Source organism: Clupea harengus, chromosome 1 (assembly GCF_900700415.2).
Source record: "Clupea harengus chromosome 1, Ch_v2.0.2, whole genome shotgun sequence".
NCBI lineage: Eukaryota > Metazoa > Chordata > Actinopteri > Clupeiformes > Clupeidae > Clupea > Clupea harengus.
This window is the reverse complement of record NC_045152.1, coordinates 29,082,587-29,092,586: the sequence shown is the minus strand read 5'-3', so window position 1 is coordinate 29,092,586 and position 10,000 is coordinate 29,082,587. Positions and strand designations below refer to the sequence as shown.

Here is a 10,000-nt window from a genome sequence, read left to right as displayed (position 1 = left end):
GGCGACACAGGGAGGCAGTTGCTCCATCAGTGCAATATGTTCATTTCACACGTCTCATTTGATCAGAGTTGGACTGGGCCGCCTGTCAGAGCGTATTGTCAAAAAGCAGTTTAACAAAGTTCACAGATCTAATCCACAGCCTCTAATCCAGCGCTGAAAAAAAAAAAAAAAAATCCCCACAGTTACAACATTACATTCATTAATTCCAGCGACCTGCCTGTAGTAGACATCCGCTGGAGCTGAGGACCGGGGGAGTTTCCTTTGATCTATCGAAACCTGGCCGCTTTTATCAGAGTTGGGCACCACTGCAAATATGTTACTGGCACAGAGAGCGTCAGTGTTAACCTGTGAAATGCCACAGCCCGATGTGTCATCATGTAGGCTTATCTCACACATAGACTAAAGCTGAATCACTAACTCACACAGACACAGACACAGACACACACACACACACACAGTGTGACGCCCGAGTACAAAGTTCTGTGGTCACATGCGTGACGGGCAGTACCTGGAGAACAATGCAGTATTTCACAAATGAGCTCCAACTCTAATGGCAAGGTGAACAGGGCACAGGTCCACTAATGCTAGAAAGGGAATACCTGTTAAGTTACACAATACTGTTTTCACAAAGGGGCCATTGCATTGAGGAATCAACTGCAAACGTTCATATTCATTTGATAGACATTCTAAAAGTCTAAATTAAGTGTGGAGTTTCTATAAATAAGTATGAGGAGTTGCACATATTGCCTGAAGAGCCAACTGCAAATGCAACACGAATACTCAACTGGATCACATTACCATGATAGTAACAGAATGGCGCTGTAAATATACTGTGTGTAATATATATATATATATATATTAGTGCTGTCAAACGATTCAAATATTTAATCGCGATTAATCTCATTTATGTCATAGTTAACTCAAAATTAATCGCGATTAATCGCAAATTTGTATCTATTCTAAATGGCCCTTCGTTTATTAATTTTTTCCATCATTTTATTTTTATTTTAATGCCCTTATCAACATGGAAACGTTGATTGGCTTGCTTTATGCAAATGTTTTATATTATTGAAAACCAATATTGCCAAACAGGGCGGTACAAAATAAAATTATAAAGTGCACATTTCAGGTAAACAAGGACTCAGCCTATAGTGCAGTTAAACCATGGCTTAATAGTTTCTTTTTTTCAAGTTTGCTGGGAACATAGCAGTCAGGCCTCTTATTTCAGAAACAATGAACCGTAACAATTAGGTTACCAATAAAAGGTAAGCCTACTACTTCTTTGCTTTCAGCCAGCTGCCTGTTGACATTTTCAGACAAATAAAATAATAAATAAGTATGAGGAGTTGCACATATTGCCTGAAGACCCAACTGCAAATGCAACACGAATACTCAACTGGATCCCATTACCATGATAGTAACAGAATGGCGCTGTAAATATATATATATACTGTGTGTAATATATATATATATATCTCAGTGGTTGGTAATGGAGTCAATGAGACAGCCTGATTTGATGTGATTCAGCACGAGAGAACGGCCAGAGGAGCACCTGGTCATGGCATCCACCAAAGGTCACCAGGGGTCTGTGTTTTATGCCATACGCAAAAGCCAACTAGAAATGCTTTCATGAAAATTACTCCGGGGCGTCCGCATGGCTCAAGCCATAAAAAAAATCCATTACCCAGAGTGCCTCATTAAAACCCACCCTGTGCTAAAACGCTAATCACCACCACCAGCACCCCCCAACCCAATCCCACAATTCCTCTGTGGGTCGCGGATGCACTGACTGACCTCAATGCCACAGGGGACATACTGCACTGAGAACAGATCCACAGAGGGAGAGACAGAGAGAAAGAGAGATAGAGAGAGAGACAGAGAGAGAGATGTGGGAGAAGAGAGAGGGGGAGAGGGAGTAGGGGAGACAGTATGTGAGTGAGAGAGAGAGAGAGAGAGAGAGAGAATGCACGCTCGGCATGCTGGGTAACCCCTGAGGCCAGGTGAGCGGGGGGGGGGGGGGGGGGGGGGGGGCATGGCATGCTCTCACTCTCCCTCACCTGACAGACAGACAGATGCAGGGAGATAAATGCAGCCAGTCTGGACCTGCCTGATCCACAGCAGCAGTAGTAGTGGCAGGAGTGTCCCTCTCCCTCATAAAGGCCCCCACATCTCACACCCTGCCACTGGCTGCTAATGGGGCGGGGCGGGGCGGGGCGGGGCGGGGCGGGCCGCAGGTGGGGGGCCGTCATGGGGAGTTTAGGCTGCAGCAGCAGCTCGGGATGAGCTTATGGGCCTGGAGGGAAGCCAGCAATTTTAGGGGGGGGGGGGGTGAGTGCAGGGTACAGATGAGTATTTGTGTCGTTTTGGGGACGAGCCTTTTGGGCAGGCTGCAGCCAAATCAGACTCAAATGGTCTGTGGTATTCTGGGTTTACACATGTGCTGTATAGTGCTGACAACTCAGATATGGAACATGCATAAAGGTTGAATGTATTGCATAAAACAAAAGAAGATGACATCCATACACACATGCACATACACACATACATTTTAGATGTCTAATTTCGAGATGCCTAATGTGTGTGCATGCATATAAGACAATGTATGCAAGTATGTGGCTTTGCCTGTATGCATGTGGGCTTATGTGCACTGCAATGAGTTTGACGATATACTGTATATATAAATAATAAATATATATATAAATAATAAATAATATATATATAAATGTATGCGTGTTTGGTATGGTTGATTTGTATTTGTGAGTTGAGTGTGTGTGTGTGTGTGTGTGTGTGTGTGTGTGTGTGTGTGTGTGTGTGTGTGTGTGTGTGTGTGTGTGTGAGAGAGAGTGTGAGTGTATGTGTGTGTTTGTTTTGAGTTTTCATGTGTGTAACTGCTTGTGCGCACATGCTCATGCAGATCGTTTGCATGCAAGCAGAAATGTGTGTGTGTATGTGCGTGCGTGCGTGCGTGCGTGCGTGCGTGCGTGCGTGCGTGCGTGCGTGCGTGCGTGCGTGCGTGCGTATGTGCGTGCGTATGTGCGTGCACACTGCAGTGGGTGTGTCTGCAGGGGGCTGTCCACTCTTTGCCGCCGCAGATTTCCCGGCGTTGCCAGGGTAACGGAGCGTTGAGTGGCTGCAGTGTGACAAAGCCCATGTGGGCGAGCGTGAAAGAGGGGGGGGGCAGAAAAAGAAGTGCCAGCCAGGGCAGCAGACTAAAGAGGATGAAAGGGGGAGAGAAGGGGAGAGAAGGGGAGAGAAGGGGAGAGAGAGAGAGAGAGAGAGAAGGAAGTGAGGAAGCGATGGAATAGGGGGAGAGTGGATGTGGGTTACTGTGGCTCTGAGACGCAGCACCACAGCAGGCAAATGAGATGCAAAAGTGGAAACCCCGGGCGAGAAAGGATAGCACCACAACACAGAGAGAGAGAGAGACAGAGAGAGAGAGAAAAGAGAAAGAGAAAAGGGAGGCATAGATTGGGAGAGAGAAGAAAAGAGAGGGAAACAAGGGAGAGCAAAAATGCACTGATTCACTGGAATGGAAGAGGGGAGTGAAGATAGCAGAAGACAGAGAGGCAGAGAGGGAAGGAGACGAAAGGAGAGAAAGGGAGGGAGGGAGAAAATTGCAGAAGGAGAGCAAAACAGTGAGAGCGGGAGGGAGGGAGAGATTGAGAGGATGTATAAAAGCAGGTAATTAGCACTTCAGCTCTGATCTGTCCCTTTAGAGTTGTCAGCGTGACCACCGGGTAACACCCACTCTCTTCTCTTCTCTTCTCTTCCTTCTCCTCCTCCTCCTCCTCCATCTCTCTCACAGTATCTCCTTCTCTCCTTTTTCTCCCTCTACACTTCTTCTCCTGACAGATCTTATGTGTTTATCTCCTTGCCTCCTCCCTCCTCTATTTCTGGGCCTCCATCTCTTTCTCCCTCTGCCTCCGTCTCTCTCCCTCTCTCTCTGTCTATACGTCCTGTGATCTTCCCATTGCTCAGTATAAAGTTGTGTGAAGCACACGCACACACACACACACACACACACACACACACACACACACACACACAGGCGCACTGCTCTCCTTCTTTCCTTCTCACCATCTAACCATCAGTTCTAACCATCTCTGACAGAATTCAAAATGGAATTGGCTATCAACTTTATTGGAATTTCTGGAAGTACGATATTGCCAAAGCATAAGATATAACTTAAAAAAAAATGACCACTTACATAATGAACAGAAAATAAAAGAGAAAAAACAAACAAAACGTGAACACCCACTCCTCCACTTCTCCTCTTCTCCTCCTTCTCCAGTGCAACAAAAAGCGTTAATGCATTATTTGCTATTGACAGTCATGTGGTGTTCTCTCTCACGCTGTAGCAGGAGTGGAGATACTGGGAGGCTATCTATTTCACCCAGCAGGAAACAACCTTTTTTTTCCCCTCTTATTTATTTTTGTACACTCAGGGCAAACGTCTCCTACCCTTGAGGAGTATGTTTCCCTAATGCGTTTGTATTTGTTACATTCAGTCAGAAAATGGAACTCATCCCCCACTTCCCCATTGCTACAGTGAGTGCATAGTCGGTCTTCTCGAGCTCGCCAGGTTTGCCTTGTGTTTTCAATGGCGAGGGTATGTTCAGCCATCTCTTTCCCCTCTCTCTTCCCAGCATTCTCGATCTATCCTCTTCTCTCTCCATCTCTCCCTCTCCCTCTCCATCTCTCCCTCTCCCTCTCTCTCCCTCTCTCTCCCTCTCTCTCGCTCTCTCTCGCTCTCTCTCGCTCTCTCTCGCTCTCTCTCGCTCTCGCTCTTCAACACTCCCTCTCTGTCTCATTCTCTCCTTCCTCTCGAGCCTAACAATTAACATTATGATAGGGCTTCAAGTGAAGCGGATCGCGGGACTGAACTGGCAGGAAGCCCTCAGCTCTGCAGCAGAAGAGTGGGAGAGCAGGGCGAATGCAAACTCCCACACAGCACAACAACACAACAGCACAAACACTCACAGACTACACACAGATAGATATCAAGCACATACAAAAAGCAACCCCTCTATATATGTAGAAACAACAACTATGTATACACACACACACACACACACACACACACACACACACACACACACACACACACACACACACACACACACACACACACACACACACACACACACACACACACACACACACACGAGGGCCCATTGTTAGCCTCATGCATGTACATGTGCCTCTGTGAGTGGGCTGAGCCAATGATCCCACAGCGTTACATGGTGTGTGTGTGAGTGTGAGAGTCAGTGTGTGTGTGTGTGTGTGTGTGTGTGTGTGTGCGCACTTTCTTAAAATACCACGAGATGAGGAGGGAATGTACACGTGCAGAGTGAATTGTCTATACCACAGCACACACTCACATGGAAACACACACACACACACACACACACACACACACAGAATATCTCGGCATCTGTCAAAATGGATGATCGAATGATGCCAAAGACTGATATAGTTTTTCCTTTCTCTTTCTTCCATTCTTTTTTCTTTATTTATGTCTTTATTTCTTTTGAAGTGAACCACATCTCACATCACACACACACACACACATAGCGACTTATTGAATCTCAGTCTTTCTCCACATGTCAAAAGGTGTGATTGAGTGATGCCTATGGCCGATTCAGTTTTTCTCTCCTTTTCTTCTGTTTCTTCCTTGCTTTCCTTCTCTCTCACACAGAGGCTGTTTTCAGGGTCAAATACTCTCTACAGCTGACAGATGCACAAGAGCACTGGAGTGGTGGACTACTGAAGGACACCCATCTGTTAAACAGACATCTTACCTCTCCCTCCATCTACAGCCCAGCCTCCCTCTTAACCTCAGCTCATCCATCAGCAGGAGCCACTACACCCACAGCCCCAACCTTCTCCATCCCACCACCACCACCTTACAGCTTAACAGCTCACATACCAAGGGTGGAGGGGAAACCAAATGTACTCATATACTCTAGGGGGAGAATGGCTAAATAGGATAGTATACTTTAATATAGCACATCAAATGTTTTCTTACTTGTGTAATATCTTATGTGCATTGAATCTCTAGGAAAGCTAATAGGGTGTAACTTGGTACATGTAGTTTTTCCTCAGGTGAACTTACTAATGCTTTTATTCCCAGTGACACTATGCAATAGAAGCATGTATCTTTCATGGAAGTCACGGCCCACCATCTGGGTATCATTAACACTTTGGTCTAAGACCTGAGCGACAGGACAATGAATACTGTGAAAAGTTTGGACAAACTTTTATTTGGGGGAAATAATCTGCACTTAAAGGTTATCAGTACATTCCAAAATATCTGATCAGTTACCACCAAGACGGGTTGTGCTTCAGGCACATCAACGATATACCGGTACCTCAAGGATGGCCTTTTTGGAGCCTCTGGTAATAAATACATCCAGCATTCTCCCCGGTGACCGTCACACCCACACCTCTATTTCACCCCATCTACAGTCACCAGCGACTAGCCCGCCCCCAACCTTAACCCATTCACAACGAACCCTGTGACCCCGCGTGAACCAGCCCTCCTCCTCCTCCTGCCACCCCGGCCAGCCCCTCTCTCCTGTCCCCTCTAGGTTGTGTTGAGGCGGGGAGGGTGGGTGGGAGGCTGGGGTCCCACCCACCCTGTCTCACCCTGTGAGAGTGGAGGGAGAGTCAGGGGTCACGTCTCAGCTGTAGGCTGCCAACCCCCACTGCCAACCCCAACCCAACAGCCTTAGGGTTCACTGAGGGCTGACCTAATGTGCCATGAAATAACAACCCCCCCCCCCACACACACACACACACACACACACACACACACAACCAACAACAACAACACTAGAGAAAAACACCCAGACACAGAGAAAGGGACAGAGAGAGAGAGAGAGAGAGAGAGAGAGAGAGAGAGATAGCATAGGAGTGAGAGACACTGAAAGAGGGGTGAGAAAGCACAAGAATAGACTGTGAGAAAGAAACAGAAAGAAAGAGTGAGAGAGAGAGAGTGAGAGAGAGAGAGTGAGAGAGAGAGAAAGAAAAGCAGCTGTGCCTTTGTGGTGAGAGTAGATCAAAATCAGTCGGAGATGGAAAAATGAAGAGTGAGGAGAGAGTTTATGCATGAGCTATAAGCTTTCTCTCGATGCAAGGCAAGGGTGCAGTTATATAAACTGCGACAGACACCCCGTTGCCATGGCACCGTTATCTCAATTGAACCCCCACCACCCACACACGCTGCTTTCCTTCACACTCTATATTTTTCCTTCCATCCTCAATTTCTCTCTCTGCATTTCTCTCTCCCTCGCTTTCTCCTCTCTGGTGAGTTCTGGCAAGAGGCCATAATAGGAAGAAGCATCAACAGTGTGACACAGTGTGTGTGTGTGTGTGTGTGTGTGTGTATGAATGAATGAATGGATGAGAGAAAGAGCTTGTGTGTGTGTGAGAGAGAGTATGTGTTTGAGTATCTATGTGTGTGTGAGTGTGTGTTCTTTCATGAAGTCTGTTGGTATTTGTTCTCTATCTCTGGTCCAATTCCAGGACTCAGCTAGTCCTTCCCAAAGCTTTCCATTCCATCTCCAGACCAGAAAACACCACACACACTCAATCAATCAAGCTTGCATATCCCACCCCTCCACCCCGCCACCCCACACACACACACACACACACACACACTCACTCACTCACAATAAATAGTTGTTCCCTCTCTCACAGAGGGACTCACAAACATATGTGCACATCACAGAGCACCCCTCTCTCTCTCTCTCTCTCGCTCACGCTCACTCTCACTCTCACTCTCACTCTCACTCTCACTCTCACTCTCACTCTCACTCTCACTCTCACTCTCACTCTCACTCTAAATAAATGTGTCTGTGCGAGCCCACTTTCCAGGCTAACCCAATTTAGGCTAACCCCCAGGAGAGCCAGCGCGAGCCGCTTCTAACTTATCTAACTTATCACCATCTAACAAGACTCGGACATGGCCACTTAGTCCTCAGGCAGGCAGATAACACACCAAACAGAACATGGCCCACAAAAACAGGACATACCCCTCAAGAGCACAGCACAGAAACACACACACACAGTCCTTTAAAATAACATAGAACATATAAGCAAGTGCACAGAGTATATACTCACTCTTTTTCATGCACACACACAAAAAACATGCACACACACACATACTCACACACAAAGAAATCTCTTTTTTACACACACACACACACACACACACACTGAACACATAGCAAGTCCATTCGGAGAACCTGTATGGCGAACCAAGAGGAAGGGTTGTTTTTTGTCTGTGTGTGTGTGTCTATGTGTTTGCCTTTGACTACTGTGCGACCTTTAGTCTTCAGTCCAGACATCGTCTGATAGCACCGAGACTTAAAGGTTGGCATCGATCTGCAACCAGACCAACACCCTCTCACACTCTTAAACTGTCAGCCAATCAAAACACACACCCAGTCACTTATAGAGGCCCTGACTGACCACATGCAGTCAGGCAAGAGGGAGATACCCAATACTCCCTGTGGCTTTCCAGCACGACTGCAGCATACACACACACACACACACACACACACACACACACACACACACACACACACACACACACACACACACACACACACACACACACACACACACACACACACACACACACACACCACACTAATAGTAAAAACAAATGACACAGAAAGACACAACCAGTCCATGTTGATCCAATATGGTTCACACTCATACAATATGGCTGATAACATATGGTGACTGACAGTCACGCACACAGATTCCACAGTAAGCATGATTCACTGGTGACTTCCAGTCATACGAACACATTTGTCTCCTCACACACACACGAGGACATGGCTGCTGGTCTTGGTAAATAACCTAATGCACTTTTGAGGGACTAAGCGGCTCTTGGGTCCTTGATATTGCTTCCTCGTGTAGAACTGTTCTACTAAGTGTTCCACTGTTCTACGAGCAGACCAGAACAGAAGACACCAGACTAGAACAGAAAGGATGGAGCCGTTCCATTCAGGAGTCCTATTGGGGAGTTTCATTTGTTTGTGTAGGAACAATAGATGGGAGAGGAGCGGAGAGGACCCAGGGAAATATAAGAGAGAGAAAACAGAAAAGAAAAAGAGAAAAGAAAAGAACAGAGGAAAGGACAAAGGAAAGAAGGGGAAAGAAGATAAAAAAAAAAAGACAAGAGTGACAGTGCTAGAAGAGTTAACGGAGTTCAAAGCTGAGGGGAAGAAAAGAAAGCAGGAGAGAAGAGAGGAAAGGCTGTTATTACGGCCATCAGCTCATGGCAACGAGCACCGCACCGTTCCACAGCCCGGCGCCATTTGTGCCAGCGTGCTAAATGTGGCAAACTGGCATAGCAAGCCGAGCTAAGGAGCGCTCCGGCTGCTGCCATCACATCAAAGGGCCGGTGTCACGTGGCGCTATTCACCGCACTGCGCCCGAGGGCATGCGGGCATGTGGGCATTTTCACGGGCATCTCTCTGCCGGCCGGCGCGATTCGTCTCGATGTCTGGGGTCCAGCGTTAAAGTCAGCAGCCAGCGTGTTCTCTCCTCTCCTCTCCTCTCCTCTCCTACAGTGTTGATCTTGGGCCTGACTTGTGTTTGATCCTCTCTGTTTTGTTTTGTTTTCTCCTTCTCCCTCTCCTTCTCCCTCTCCCTCTCCCTCTCCCTCTCCTTCTCCCTCTCCTTCTCCTTCTCCTTCTCCTCTCTTCTCTTCTCTCCTCTCCTGTCCTCTCCTCTCCTGTCCTCTCCCCTCATCTTCTCTTCTCTTCTCTTCTCTTCTCTTCTCTCTTCTTCTCTCTCACAGTGTTGATCTTGGGCCCGACTTGTGTTTGATCCTCTCTGTTTTGTTTTGTTTTCCCCTTCTCCTCCTTCTCCTTCTCCTCCTTTCCTCTCCTCTCCTCTCCTCTCCTCTACTCTCCTCTACTCTCCTCTCCTCTCACAGTTGATCTTGAGTTTGATCCTCTCTGTTTTCTTCTCTGCTCTTTTG

At 47.0% G+C, this 10,000-nt stretch overlaps 1 protein-coding gene across 1 annotated transcript in view; it reads right to left on the bottom strand.

Moving 5' to 3' along the window:
- rapgefl1 (Rap guanine nucleotide exchange factor (GEF)-like 1) overlaps nucleotides 1–10,000 on the bottom strand; it is a 42,591-nt gene that overhangs the window by 25,711 nt on the left and 6,880 nt on the right. The gene's annotated exons all lie outside the window — the stretch shown is intronic.